The sequence below is a fragment of the Rhagoletis pomonella genome, unplaced genomic scaffold, assembly GCF_013731165.1.
Source record: "Rhagoletis pomonella isolate Grant_MI unplaced genomic scaffold, Rhpom_1.0 Rhpom_scaffold_00007, whole genome shotgun sequence".
NCBI lineage: Eukaryota > Metazoa > Arthropoda > Insecta > Diptera > Tephritidae > Rhagoletis > Rhagoletis pomonella.
In genome coordinates, this window is record NW_023458561.1 from 27,608,565 (window position 1) to 27,624,719 (window position 16,155).

Below are 16,155 nucleotides of genomic sequence, written 5' to 3' on the forward strand. Positions count from 1 at the left end.
TCAGTTTTTGTGTGTCTCTATTTCGCCCGCCAACAGGCTTCTTTTCACTTCTCTGTCTAACATTCCACTCTTGAAATCACTGACATTTTCCAGTTCTTGAAAGTCGATTGAAGAAAAGAACTTCTAGTTCAATATACAGTAGAACTTCGTTAATCCGGATCAATAAAAGTCAGCTCAATCCGGACAATGCAGGAATCTCGATTACCAAGAGCATTCAAATTTCCGAGGAAAAACTCCTTAAGTTGTCTGTTTATTTATTATGGAAAAAAAATATAACAATGACTTCAATATAAACGTTTAAAGTATAAATTAATGGAATATTAACTCAAAATGTTTTAAAAAAGAATGATACTTTTGTTTGCCGAATACACTTTTCGATTCGGGTTAGCGAGACCATGGAAGGTCCAGATTACAAGGTAAATAATAGAATTTTTTTTATTTTTCAACCCTGTCCGGATTAAAGAAGTATCCAAATCATACCATATCTGGATTAACGAGATTCGACTGTATGTAGTTCGTTGGATAGGAAGTTGTATTTTTCTGTTTTAATATCCCAAAATATTAAAGTTCAGAAAACTGAATTTTCTTTCGTGCAAAGACTAAATTTCGAACCGGGAATTATTCGAGAACACCGGATCTCATTCTAAAATATTTTATGCTTATTTTCATTCTCAACCTCAAATTTTTTCGTACGAAAAAATATGGTTTTCGAAAATCATCTACATATGGCCACTCTTACATATGTAGGTACATACAAATGCACTTTAGGTGGCCGCAACATAAGTATGTATGTAATAACAAAAATAACACAGCAATAAAACATAATAATAGCAACAATAATAAAGCGCGCTTATGGCAGTACTGTCAACGTACCTATCTATATATGTAGGTACTTATGGAGTGAAATAATTTCCAGTACCTACACAGGTAGGAAAACATATTTGCATTCTTTGATGCCTATGTATGTTTATATGATTATCTGTGTTGTACTAATGACAGCGTGGCCATAAAATACTGCCTTTTATTTTTTTGTTTTTTTTTTGTGTAGCAACAGCAAAGCATAATTTAATTTGCATTCCCCATATTCTATTCTATTAAAAGTTTGTCCACATGCGTGTATGCATTCGCCTGTCCGTGCACCAGTCCGTTTAAATTTTACATACATACGGATCTATATATCCATACATACAAACAAGCTTTTATTATTTCACAAATGAGGCGCGTTGTGTGTGTTTTTTTTTTGTTTTTTAATAATTCTGCCATACTTTGCCATGCGCCGGAAATCATGAATTCCAAAAATGCCGAAAACCAACAACAATTGGTGCGCAGCACATTGCCCCATTAGAGCTGAGAGAGATTTTAGTCTGTTTTTTTTTCCAGCTTTTTTTTTGGTTCTTTTTGAAATTCGCACACATTCATAGTCTATTCCCTTTTTATTTGGCTTCTGGCGCAAAATGAATGGAAGTGGAATATTTTGGAGAAGCACATTTTTAGCGTGAAATTATGAGCCACAGAGAAATTTTGTTATTTTTTTCAATGCTTTTTTTTATGGTATGGTGGCATATGTGACACATTCTGCGGGATTTTTAAAAGCGCGCGAATACATTCACACGTTTTTAGGTGTTTCTTTGATGGCATTCCTTTGCACATACATATGCATAGTTACACAGCATAAAAGTATGCCTATACTCGGAGGTACACATATCACATGATTACTTTAGGATGGCTCCATCCATCCAGAAAAAGGAAAGAAATAGGCAAAAAAAACGTAAATAAAATTCTACCAAAAAATAAGGCACCAGTCCAGAGCGCATATGTCTTCTGCAAAAGCGAAGATGAATATCTGGTAACAGACCTACAGAACGTACTTAAAATGTGGAGAAAGTACTCCTAAATTCTTTTAAATGCCGGCACAGGTGGCGCTTTTGACGAAGAAGGACTCATACCAACGCACAGCGTTTAGGTTCGCGTCATACCATTCAACCTCGATGAGGTAAGAACAGCAATAGTCTGCAGACGTGATGGAGCAAAACGGACTTCAGATTCGTGTTCAGCGGCCCCAAAAACATATAACAGACTAGGTTTGGTCAAAGGAACCTTTCATCGATTTTTTTTTTGTGGACCTGTGTAATCGTTAATTTTGGATTTTTATTTTTCAATCAATTTTAATCGTTGTAATGAAAGCTGCATTTTTATAACCTTTTTAAATCGATTATAATTTAAAAAATTAAAACTAAATATAACGGTTATGGGATTATCGAAAAAAAAAAAAATACAAAAATAACGATTATTTTTTTATCTAAAAAATAAAAATCATAAAATATATCCAATTTTAATGTTAGCAAAGTTGTTTGATGTCAGCCCAACCTGATGAATGGTTGTAGGGATAAATAAGGGAAATAGGTGGTATAAGCACTACTGCGTGGCTTATTTCGCCCAAAATAGTCGCAACTTGAGGAATATGGTAAAATAAATCGTTTTTTATGATTTATCTAGAATAATCTTTTTTTTTTATTAATCGTGAGCCATACTAATGTTCATAAGCATTTGCATACATATGTATGTATAAATGTTTGCTGGAAGTTATGCGCAATTTTGCTCATTATTGCTTAAAAGCATAAATGAAAAAAAAAATTAATTTTAATGTATGTGGGAAATGCTTGTGGGAAAACTGGTCTGTGTTTTAGCAATTTTTTAATTTGAAGACGCTGAGGTTGGTTAAAAGCAATTGCCAGAGCTTTAAGTAATAGCGCTGGGTGATTTTCATTTTTTTCCCCAGAATTTTCTGCTATGTCTTAAGAACTTTAAGGAATATTCCGGTATTAGAAATACATATTTAGATATAACCCTAATTTGGGTTCAGAGTATAAAGTCCCCTACAAATATCATATCTGCTCAGATGAAAAGGACTATAAAGGAGTCGCGTATCTGGCTAGTGGTGGCGGGAGGAGAGGTCACTAACGCAAAACTCTCAATTTTAGGTGCTCACAGCTTTCCGGCAAGGTCAAGTACTTTGTCTTGGTTCTAAAAAAAGAAGAAGTCGTTGAAAGCTTACATTGAGGAAATATGGATGAAGATATCAGGAACCCATTGGTAAGAGAATGGATCTTTCAACCAAATAAATTTCTTGGCCCTATGACACACAACGGAATTGAATAGAGAGAGCAACACTCGTTAGGCGGCCAAGCGCGTACAAGGTTCTGACAGCTATAGCGTTTTTCTGTCAAAAGTGTATGCCTTTAAAGAAGCAGCGGATATACTGCGGAAGGCTGGGAAATTAATAAAGGACTACTCTGACAGTTAGAGCTCAATAGCTAACAGTTGGATCACTCAAAATTGCTTAGCCCAGGGTGAATCGAAGGCATTCCAGTGCTTGCAAAGCCACAGCTCTCACTTTATAATTGCTTACCGAACTTAATTCACGTAGTGAGACCTAAAAGCACATCTGATGCTTACAACGGCTTTGGCTTTAAGGATGTTGAAGTGGAATCACCTGCTTCGCCCGCAAACTCGTGGATTTATATTAACCCTCCTGAATTCTGAATCACTCCAACGACAAACCGTGCCAAAAAACGATTAAAATAATGCAAACACTCTGCTTCTGTTTCAAGCTATATTTTTCAGGGACCGAACATAACAGTTATTGACAAAAAAAATGTCATGGAAAAATTCACTCTGAAGGAAATGTTCTGGGACTATTTAAATGAACATACCAATCGATAACTTTTTTTCACCGAGACTTAAATTTGAAATTAAATTTTTATTTAATTAAACAAAAAAAGATAACGATTATTTTTGATTTTTGTATTATAAATCGAAAATAACAATTATTTTAGATTTTTATATTGTGTCTTAGATAACAATTATTGAAGACTTTTATTTATAAAAGTCATCAATAAAAATCAGTCAGCGATTTTTACTTTGAAAAGTCATCAATATAAATCAGTCATAGAATTTTATTTTTTAATTCATTCGCATAAAAATCATTAACATTTTTCGGAGTTAAGAAGGTGTTGGGAAACAAAAGTACGACTTTTACTAATGACTTTTATAAATAAAAGTATTCGATAACTGTTATCTAAGACATATAATTTAAAAATAAAAAATAACTGTTATTTGCAGATTACTTAGATAAAAATCAAAAAAAAATTGTTATTTCGGATTTATAAAATAAAAATCGGAAATAACGGTTATTTAAAGAGCAAAGTCAAAAAATAATTGTTAAACAGCGATTTTTTTAATAAAAGTTGTAGCTGTTATGGTCCCTGTTATTTTTATAGTCTATATTTTGCCTAACACCGCCAAGGCAATCCTCACTGAGATCAGCCCATTAAATTCCAGCGACCTTAACGAGTTCACTAAAATTTATTTATAACTCGGATTTGTTTTAAATTTAAAGAGGCCAATGCACTTGATACGCTTTAAATAATTCATTCACAGCGGCAGCGAAACTCCAACAAATGCAACAAACAAATGAAATAAAAGGCATACAGAAACAAAAAGGCATTAGAACTGCATTGTAAATAAACAAAAAGCAAATAAAAAATGAAAATAAATCTACTCTGGCTGCTATTGTCTGTGCACTAAAAGTATCTAACAGATACTTTCACCACAGGCAAATAGACGGACAGACATGCAAGCAGATAGACAGACAGACAGACGGGCATGCATGCAGGTTCGTTGGTTGGCTAGTATGAAACGAGTTAGACATAAAGCTTTAAAGGCACACACAGCAGAGGAAATAGAAAATCTAAATGAATGTAAAATAGAAAAAATCCACCAACAGTCAGAGGGCAGAGAGAGAAGGAAGAGAAGAGCGAGAGAGAGAGAGGGAGAGTTGGTGCAGCAGTGCAGTTGCATAGAACATCCAAACAGATGCTGCGTCGGTGCAATATTTTCAGGCGAGAATGTAGCAGTGCACACGGCCGCAACAACAAAAACATAACCATAGCGATAGCAAATAAAACTTAACTGTGAGTGAATGGTAGCATAAAAAATTGCAAAAGCTCATAAAGCACGTTAGCTAGCATTGCTGGAGGCCAGGAGGGTGCGAGCAAGCGAGCGGGCGGGCGGCAAGGCAAATGTGCGCTAGCGAGTTAGACATGGAGAAAGATAGACACGAACAGGGACAGGTCTGCAGTAGCAGCAGGGGCATCAACACTTCTATGCTCAGCAGCGCGGTTATTGTGCAGTCGCGGCTGCTCTTCCTGTCTGCGCCACAGTCACCGCCAATGCCACTACCACACTACCACTTCCACTAGCACTTCTGCATCGCTTAGTATTACATACCCTACCGCCATATCTCGCTAGCACATCTGTGATGGTAGTGTTTGCGCGTGGCTGCGCGCTTGATTGCAACTGCGGTTGATTGCAATGTGCGGCGCATGCATGCATGCGGCAAGTTATAAGAGTGTAAGAGGAAGCTGCCACAACTATGCTATGCAAAAATATGCACGTGCTGATGCCGGTGCAAGCTGGGGTATATATATATATATATATATATATATATACATACATACATATGTATGTTCAGGTGTGAGTGCCACAACTTATGGCATTTGCAAATGAATTTTCATTTGTTGCACACGGGCCGCATGCCCCCAAGACGACCGCGACCACATATATACTTACATTGTATGCTGCCATACATAACCACACTTCGCGATATGCAGTTATGTGTGCGCCCAAGTTGCATGTGCAGCAACCAGGGTTGCCACTTTGGTAAATTGTTACCAAAATTGGTAGAAAAAATTTGGGTTGGTAAAAAGGTAAATATTTTCTCATTTTGGTAGATTTTTGATGAACTTTCCGTTCCCGATTTATTTTTCGTAGTTATCTTTAAATATATTATAAATTTCTTTGCATACTTTTTATATAATTACATACGTAAAAATGTATATCGATATAAAGCGAACATATCGCGCTCCATTAAAAACTAATTTTACTGGACTCCCGAGGAGCTTTTGATTGCCTAAATATTTTAAATGATTATTTATATATAGAGAAAAAATTGCCAGGTACGTAATTACGCACTATGATTGTTCGCAAAAAAAAAAATTAAATCAACACCATTTTTTATCAATGGAAAAAATAAATAAAAAAATCAACGGGAATTTTAAGCAGCACATTGTTGGCTATACTCAAATAGTATTTGCTTTAAAACTCCATACCTCAAATTGTTCTAAAAATTCAGAGTAAAAAATTCGAAATTTAGACGAAAATTTTTGGAATTTTTCTATATGTTGTATATAGTTTGAATCCTCGATTTTTATGGATTTAGTTAAAGCAATAAAAAAATTTTACTCGAAAAATATTTCCAATATTAAAAAAAATTACTTTTTGCGTCACTGTATTTGTCTATAATAACTCGAGTTGAAGTTTTTCAAATAATGAAGTTTCATTGTTGCCTTTAGTTTCATCACTTCCGCTTTTGGTTAAAGGAAACTGAGAATATGCCAATAATATGACTCAAATACCGTATAACTAGTTAAATAAAAAGTTCTTAAAAACAATATTAATTCTTATTGAAATAACTAAAAAAAAAATTCAAAAAAAAACTATAGTTTTAATTAAAATAAATAAAAAAATAACAACTATAATTTTTTTTTAATAATTATAAAAAAGTTATTGGTAGATGTTTCCCAGATTTGGTAGATTTTTTTCAAGTGGATGGTAAATATTTTTTTTCGTCATTGGCAACCCTGGCAGCAACGCTGTAACTATTTAGTGCGGCAAACGCTCTTTGCCTGTTGTTGCCACATGCGCGGTGGTTTCGCACAAATCAAATGATGGTGTCGACATTCAAACACTGCTGTCATATATCGCTATATTGTTGTCATTCTATGCGCTCATATGCCTCTAGCCGTTGCCAAAAGCCCACAATGCAACATTTGTGGCACCTCAGCGCCACTGCGGCGCTTCCGCTATTTCATACATTGCATATGGCACTGTACATGTGAACAAAAGATCTGCCACATGGCTGCATTTCTCACACTCTCACGCCCTCAGACAGCTAAAGCAACATTATTTTTATGCAAAAAAGAAAATACTAGAAAATTTTTGTCGAAATTTAATATTACAGAGATTGATAAAAAAGAAGAACCGCTACTTCTAGCCAGCACCGTTATTCAGTTAGCTGTATCGGTATTTATGCTACATGTTGCATGCAACAGCAAGGCTGCTAACTCTGTGCATCCAACGGCCTTCACTCAGTTGTACAACTTTATGCAACACCCGTGTGCACATACATACACATACGCACAGTTCCATTTTTGCCGCATTGCTTTTGTGTGTGTGAGTGTTGCAGCCACACTGTCACTGCCAATGCCAACTATACATGCATAGGGCTATGTACATACAAAACACGTTTTTGTGCAAGCATGCAGCGCGTATACAATGTGTGCAATAGCCTCAAGTTATTGACTGCGATTTTTGATTAAAAACCAAAGAATGAAAGAAAAGTTGAATGAAATCAGCGCACAGATTTAAAAAAAAAAAGTGGAAGTGGTAAATATCCGCAATGTTTCGAATGTTATCACATTCACACCTTTTGTTAGTTAAGGCTGGTAAGAAAATGTATTAAAAGAATTGCATATAAACATACATACATATATATGTATATGAATGCATAGTTGCCAAGGAACATAAGAGGTATTTTAATGCATTTTTTTATCCTTTACAGCTTTAGAAAGTTCAGAAGTAAATACTAATACGGGAATGAGAATTAGGTTGTTACTACCATTAGAACAATTTTCGAATAGTTTTACAACTCCCTGCGAAACATCTGGATTTAGCTGAATTCTAAGATCGGTATAAAGAAAGTAAGAGGCACTTGCCATTGTTGGAAGAAAATGGTAGCGCATAGAGTGCTCCGAGCACGAACGACGGCCACGAGCTTTCCACAAACAAGAGAGTGGTATATCATGAAGCTAGCTGCTGCCCGATCATGCCCATCATAGATGATGCTACGAAATAGAAATAAGTTTACATCAGAAATGCCAAATGTTGTCAGAATCGCTTTCCGCTACTTTGATTAACGTTGCATAGAGCGTTTTCGCTTTTTGTGCCTTTTAATTGATACTAAGAGTGCCAGTTATTGTGGAAATTCGTCCGTTTTTTCTAGTTTTGGAGAGGTTGTTTAACCTAGCCCGTCGTTTAACTTATAAAAATATCCTGCCTGGAACTAAAGCGTGACCAAAATTTTTTCATATCCTTGAAGGTGCTTGTAGGATTTTGGCAGGACTTGTAATTGACCCGGTACATTCCAGTTTATCAATTAAATTCCATAATTTTATACATATCGATAATTCAATGAACTTCAAAAACACTCAAATCCGATAACTCAACCAAATTTGATAACTCAACTAATTTCGATAGCTTCGCACTTCGAAGGCTCAACAAATTTTGATAAATCAAAAATATATATCACGCGATATAAATCGATAATTCGATAAAATTTCGATAACTCTATTAATTTTGATAGCTCTGCAATTTTGAAAATCTGTTGACCAACTACGATAAGACGTTACACTTTGGTAACACGATAAAATTCGATTCGTTAACTCTATAAATAATGATAATTCAATAAATATCAATAAGTTGATAATTTCCCGTAATAACAAATTTCGATAATACCAGTACCCAATTTTGATAAATGAAAAATAAATATATCAAGATATAGTTCGATAACTCGATGAAATTTGGATAAATTTCGATAACTCTGTTAATTTTGATAGCTCTTTAATTTTGAAAATCTGTTGACAAATTTCGATAAGACGTTACACTTTGCAAACACGACAAAATTCGATAATAAAGTTTATAAACTTGAAATTTCGGTAATTCGATATATTTTGAAAATTCCAAAAACTTCGATTCGATAAATCGACAAATTTCAGTAAATCATTAGATATCGATAACTCGAAAAGTTGAAAGAACTGTATCCGTTGCGATCAACTCGATAAATTTCGTTAACCCTATAAATAAAGATAATTTCGGAAATATCAATAACTTGACAAATTCCGATAATAACAAATTTCCATAATCCCATACATTTTTATAGCTCGATACCTATCCGTAAATTTCGCCAACACAATAAACCTTGATCAATTTAAATAATTCGATACGCTGCGATAACTCAATAAACATGGATGACTTGATAAATTTCGATAACTATAAAATTCGATGCTGCGATAAATTTTGGTAACTTGATAGCTTTCGATAACAAAATTTTGTATGACTGAATTTATTTCGATTCAAATCGAAAAATTTCAATAAATGTGCTTACCTTTTCAGTTACACTAATACTCATGCATTTCTCATTGCTTTCACTTTCGTCTCCTTCTTCAATTTTGGCTTCACTTTTTTGTCTTACTCAATCATTATTATTTATTTCTTCATCATCACATATATCTTTATTGCAAAATTTAATTTCAAATACGAACTCAACTTGGACAGGTTGCAACAACAACTATACACAAATACGAAAAAATTTGAAACGATGATTTTGGCCGCAATTTTCAACCAAATTTCAATTCTCTGCATCTATTTACAGAAAACTAAGCTTTCAATGATGTTCTTGGTTTAAAAAAGACATCAGTGCCTTAAATAACGAAAGAAACTCATATGCGGGAAACCCTTGAAAATGGGTAATTTTTCAGGAATATTGGGGAATTCACCTCGACAGAGTTGGTATCCCTGAGTTACATATAACCAGTACTAAGTAAATACATATTTGACATTGACATTTTTGTAAAGTGTTTGGCCGGTTTCCTCCTTAAATGTATGATGTGTGTTTATTCTCGGTCCCAAAAATGTCGGCACCGCTATTAGAAAATTTTGTATCTTACTCGCAGCAGGAATGGAGTAGGAGCCACAAGCTGGAAATACGCTCCTCTAACTACCCACCGGTCGAGTGGATGATCTCACTAAGCTGCAGGGCGCAATTATGTATGAAAACTCCGCTAAGAGCCCGAACATTTCCATGAAGAGGCTTACAACCGGACTACTAGTTCAGTTTCTTAACCATGAGCCATCACACGAAATACGTTTCGTAGGAAATTAAACTTTGATTAGTAACCAATTCATAGCTCAGAAACTAAACGGACCACAGATGACGCTACGGCCATCAATATATTTAAATTAAAGCGATGATTTCATTTGATATTCTCTTTTGGAACTTTTTTACTTTTTTTTCTATATACATACCTAGTTAAATGAAATTTGTTTCCTTTCTTGGAGTGGCTATCTACAGCCAGATACACATGAAAAAGAAGACATACTTAAATAATTGAGCAAACGGATAAGTCGATAAATTAAGTTCAGGTTTTAGCTCCAGCAAGATATTAAACTTTAATTAAACAACGACAAACTAAACAGGAAAGCATTCGATTTCCTAAAGACGAAGAAATTACATTTCTTTTTTTTCAAAGTCTTGCAAAAGAATGAAGGAATACAACAATTGCTTAAATAGTTAATGGAAGTGCACCAGAAGTAGGAGCACACACATACCGACCCAGAGGCACACAATCAGGAGAAAAATTAAAACGAAATAAAACAGAACGAAAAACAATTGCAGCAAAATTAATTGGCAGTTCCGTGTTTTAATTGAAAAAGAAGCGAACTAGTACAAAAATAACGAGAAAGAAATCAAATATAATAGCAAGAGAAAGCTTAAGGAGAATGTAAAAAAAAATTATATTAAACTAAAACAGCAATAAGAATGGATCTGTTACACGTACAGATATGCGATTGTTATGGAGGGAAGCTAAGCAAGTAATGAAAAATAAATTAAAGATTTGCCATTACAAGGAAAAGTAAAAAACTGCAATAGAAAAGGCAAAAGAGAATTACAACAAAAAAAAAACAGTCGAAGAAAAGGAAGAAGCGGACAAAAACGTAGCAGGTAATGAATAGACAATGCGCCCTACAAGAATGCTTAAACATAAAACAAACGCCATTGTGGTAAGACTTAAAATATTTTATTACAAGAGAACGAAGAAAAATCAAACTAAAGAGATATAAAAGTATACTAGAAATCTTAGTTGTGGCAGTAGATTAGATGCTAAAATAAGAGCACCAAAAATAAGTTGTATAAGGAAGTTGCAAAAAATAAAGAGTACCGAAGGATAAAGCAAAGAATCTGTAAAGAATGTGTCATCAACGAAGCACAGCAATTCGTCCAACCATGTTCCACCGAGGGAATAACGCAACGACAGAGGGCCATCTATACCAAACATACATATTTACATGTATAAGCCGATATTAGTACTACATAGCTCATATTGCTTGCTGCATTGCAGGATGATGAGCAGCTGAGTGGCGGAGAACGAGCAGACAACTCGAGTTGCCCTCAGAATGCGCTTGACAATTACAATGAAATTGCAATAAAAACCACAGAAGCATGCTTGCAGGTATATATACATATACATACATATAAATGTATTTATTAAGAAGTGGAATAATAGAAAAAAAGCGCAAAATATTGCAATTTGATGAAGTGGTGAAGTAGTAGCACAGAAAACAATGAAGCACCAGCTACAGTATGCAACAACGATCAACAGCGCAGCTCAACAGATGGTCAGTAGAAGTGCTGCCAGTTGGGTTACTATTCGCGTAGAAATTTCAAAAATTATTACCATTTGAGGTTTTTTTTCTCCTCGCCGTGCAATTATTACGCTTAGAAGTTGGCGAAAAGCACGGATAGGATTAGAATGATGTTAGTGACTCATACGTCAATTATAAGTATTAAATCGGATATGAAACAATATTCCATTAAAACTCAATATTTTGTACCTATAGTACGTTATTCTAAGTAACTGGCTATTTTTAGAAAGTTAAGAAAACTATTTGTTGCTTTCAACCTAGTAAAAAAAAAACATAATACTAATTACTAAACCTAAGTACCTGCTATACTGGTTTCTGATTGGGGTTTTATAATAAAAAAAAAACCATGGCAACACTGGTCAGTGGTGGAGTACAAGAAGAAGAGCACTTCATAGAATTGTAGGTATGTATGTATGGATATTAGGGTGGTACTTAATAAATAAGAAAATCTAAATTTTATAGACATACTACAATGTAGGGACTACCCCAAAAATAAAAAAAATAAATTTAGGGGTCGCTATTAAGGTAAGGAAAATATTAAATCTGATAAATTTGAAATTTAAATGAAAACTATCTATATATTAATAAGCTAACAAACCGAGAACACCATTGTAAGCGTACTTTTCAGTGGTTTCAAAATTAGTTTAAAATTACGGCCAACATCGTCGCTTAAAAATTTCCGTATTTGTGTGTAGTTGTTGTTGCAAACTGTTCAATTTGAGTTGTTTTAGCATTTTGTTCTACTTCGCATTTGATGAAGAAGTAATTGATAAAAAGTGAAGGGTATTAAGGATTTTTTTTTGATTTTGTATAAGAATCGCACAAATCTAGTCACCAAAAATTTAGTTATCGAGTTTGTAAAATTTTCGAGCCGTCGAAGTTTATAGGTATCGAAATTTTTCGAATCATCGAATTTTATAGTTATCGAAATTTATCGAGTTATTCAAATTGATCAATATTTGTTGAGTTGTCGAAATTTATTGAGACACAGAATTTAAATAGTCGAAGTTTACCAATTGTTATCGAGTTATGCAAGCTTATTGCATCATCAAAACTTGTAGAGTTCATGGAATTTATCAAGTTGTCGATTTTTAATGAATTATCATTGTTAATGGATTTAACGAAATATATCAAGTTATCGTAATGAATCAAGTTCTTTCAACGAAATATTTCAAGTTGCCGATAAATATTGACTTAGCGAAATTTTCCAGCTTATCGAATCGAAGTTTTTGGAATTTTCAAAATATATATATATTGTATATGTATATCGAGTTTTCACAATTTATCGGTTTATCTAAATTTATCGAGCTACCAGAGTGTAACGATTTATAGAAATTTGGCAATAGATATCGTAATTTATGAAGCTATCAAAATAAATAAAGTTATCGAAATTTATAGCATTATCCAAAGTTAATCGAGTTATCGATATATAGATTTATATCGAGGTATGTAAATTTCTGAGTTATCAATATTTATCGATTCTTCGAAACGCACCGTTATCGATAGTTATCGAGTTTTATTTATTATCGGATGTTAGTGTTTTTAAAATTCAATTCTCGTTATCAATATACACACATAAAATTATCGAAATTTATAGACAAACTGGAACGTATCGAGTATGGAGTCAATTCCAAGTCCTGCCAAAGTCCTTTAAAGATATAAAAACCGGTAGTCACGTTTTAGTTCCAAAGCAGGACATTTTCCGGTAAGCAATTTTTTACCTTAGAAGCTTAAACGACGTGCTATTTAAGTTTGAAAAAACCTCCAAGGCTCTGAAAAACAAGAAAAACGGTTAAATTTCAACAGGATTTGGCACTCCTAATTCATATATGTACCTTTGTAGTAATCGCCAAATGCAATACTAAGACCCAATGACTGTCGTACGTTTAAGTTTTTTGGGAAAAGGTGCAGAATATAAATAATTTACTTAAAAAAATACCAAGCGTAAGGACAGAGTTGGAGTGGCCTTCCTAAGCTTAAAAAGCATTTTCTATGATTAAAAATATGAGCAAAATTATCAAATTTTAATACTCTCAAACAATGGGAGCAATCTTTAAAAATTATTTTAAAACTTTGTGCATGTTTTTATTTTGTTTTTATTTTATTTTATTTTTTATTTTTTGTTTTTGTACAAAAAGTATGTGTTAATATTTTTTAAGAACCACCCTAATTAATGTAAATGTATTCGCCGAACAGCGCAAGTACATAAGTCTGTAGGCAACAGTAAGATGTTTGTACCTCAAGAAATTGAAATTAAGCACTATTATTTTTTTTTATGAAACCCCAAGTAACAGGACACCCTGGTTGATTTACAACAGAATCTATCTATGTAAAGTATGGGTAAGTTCTTCAGAGTTTTCATTACAAAATTGTGTGTTGCGCGCGTTGAAGTGTAAATGCAAAGAAAAGATGAATTAAAAAAAAACAGCACCAAAAAGAATTTAGAGCAATAAAGTGATACTAAATAAGAATAAAACTACCCAATGACAATTGGAATAACAAGCTGATAGCGGATAGCCGCAAAGTGAAGCTAGGGATCACAAAAAGCAGTGGCTTACTCTATATACATATACAATAGGCAAGTGAGAGTATCAGAGGGCCGCGACGACATTGCGGATGGAGTGTTGTGTAGTTATAAAGAAATTGAAGAGAGGAAAGAATTAGACGAAAAAATAATTATAGCCAGTACTGCAAGTTTGTACATGAGAGGTCTCTAATGCGAAGGGTGCACATAATGGCAATCAAAATCGAATACCAAATGGGGTGTATATAAGACTTAACACCAAAAGAGTTATGTTGCCACATAAGAGAAAACGTTTTTCAACAGCCTTCACCTACCATCAAGATAATCCTGAACTTTGCGTAAGTGTAGCTCATAGATCCGATATAATTAGGCCTTTCGAACGCAATAATGATAGATTACAAGATTGGTGCAGTTGAGACATAGAAATGTCAAAACGCGAGCCAAAATACGAGAAAGAGACGAAATTTTTTAAGAAAAATGTAAACAATGCAAAAAATATTTAATGTCAAATTAAAACGGTAAAATTTTTAAAAAGTGAGCAAATATACACACTCTAATTAAAAATGAATAAATACGTTGCTCGCTGGCAGAACTTCGTGCACCTTTTTGTGGAGCACTAGGTCTATAGGAAATGAGTAAAACTTATATCACACGCTTGCCTTTTATTTTCACTACCAAAATTTGCCACTGCACACTTCATTTTACTCAATAAAGTTTAAATAACACTGTACGACATTTTAAGTTTTTTTTTTTCTGTGGAAGTGTGGAAACCGAGTTTTTCTGAAAGTCTGCATTGTATCGAACAATAATTTCGCAGTTTTCCCAGATTGACAATTTTATGCTTTTACGTTTTATTGTTAATTTAATAATAAGGGATTTATCCGTACGTACACAAAATCTTTTTCTACATAAACATACTGTGAAAATAGGTAAGCACCTTACGAGGTAAGCCATGTTTTCTTTCAGTCTTTAGTACCAAAATTGTCATCATGACCAATGTCATCTACTAGTAAAGCACGAAATGAACACCTCCGACGACGCATTACGTTGTCAGTTGCAAAATAACGTAAAGGTGGTGAAGAGCTGTTCCTTTTATGCTTCACCAATAGATGAAATTGGTCATGATGATTATTTTGGTAAGGTGCTTACCTATTTTCTCAGTGGGTAAAACTTACTAAGTGTATGGTAAGTTGCAGGCAAGCTGCAATGCTATTAGGAATTTTTTCCACATAAGGATTTCTTTCCTAAACCTACATCCTTATTCTGACGCTATATACACTGATGGATCCTCAAGTTTCAAGGTGATAAATACTCACAAGAACTCCCACTCAATCTCAGTTTTCAAAGTTTATGCTGAACTAAGAACAAACAAGGTAACTTATGGATTTTTATATTAACCTAAATGAAGTTATTAAAGTATTTGAATGTCACAAATTCACGTCAAGGTCAATAAGGGAGTTTAGAACATATTTACCCTAAACGTGCTTGCTAAAACGCAGGTCACAACGACAGCATGACAGATGAACTGGTAAGGAAGGGGACCTCCTTATCTTCGAACAATGTAGAGCCCTCGTGAAGGGTACTATGACACATCTGTCCTATATTAGACAAGAGAAAATGTAGCGCACTCTTCCGACTGGTGTGTAAATGGATAAACTAACACTGTCTTAGTTGCTGCCAAGCAGAAGAAATCGAAAGTGTAGATCATTATCTATGTAATTGCCATGCATTGGCGAGGAACCGCCGATATTCGCCCCAGCACAACTTTCTTTAGTATCTAATTTAACTGAGTAAAGCTAGCAACATCAATTTTGTGACCTTCATCAGAACGACGAATTGGTTGTACTTCGAGCGAAAGGCAGAAAATAAAGAGCCCCTCTTGCGGTATGATATTTACTCTCCATAAAATTTGGTGGTGATCCGAAGCCTGATGAGCATTAGATACAAGCACACTCAGTTGACTTGCTGGGTATGAAATATTCGGTATGGTGCTTATAGTATCCTCCTTTTTAATATTTCAATGCAACTGA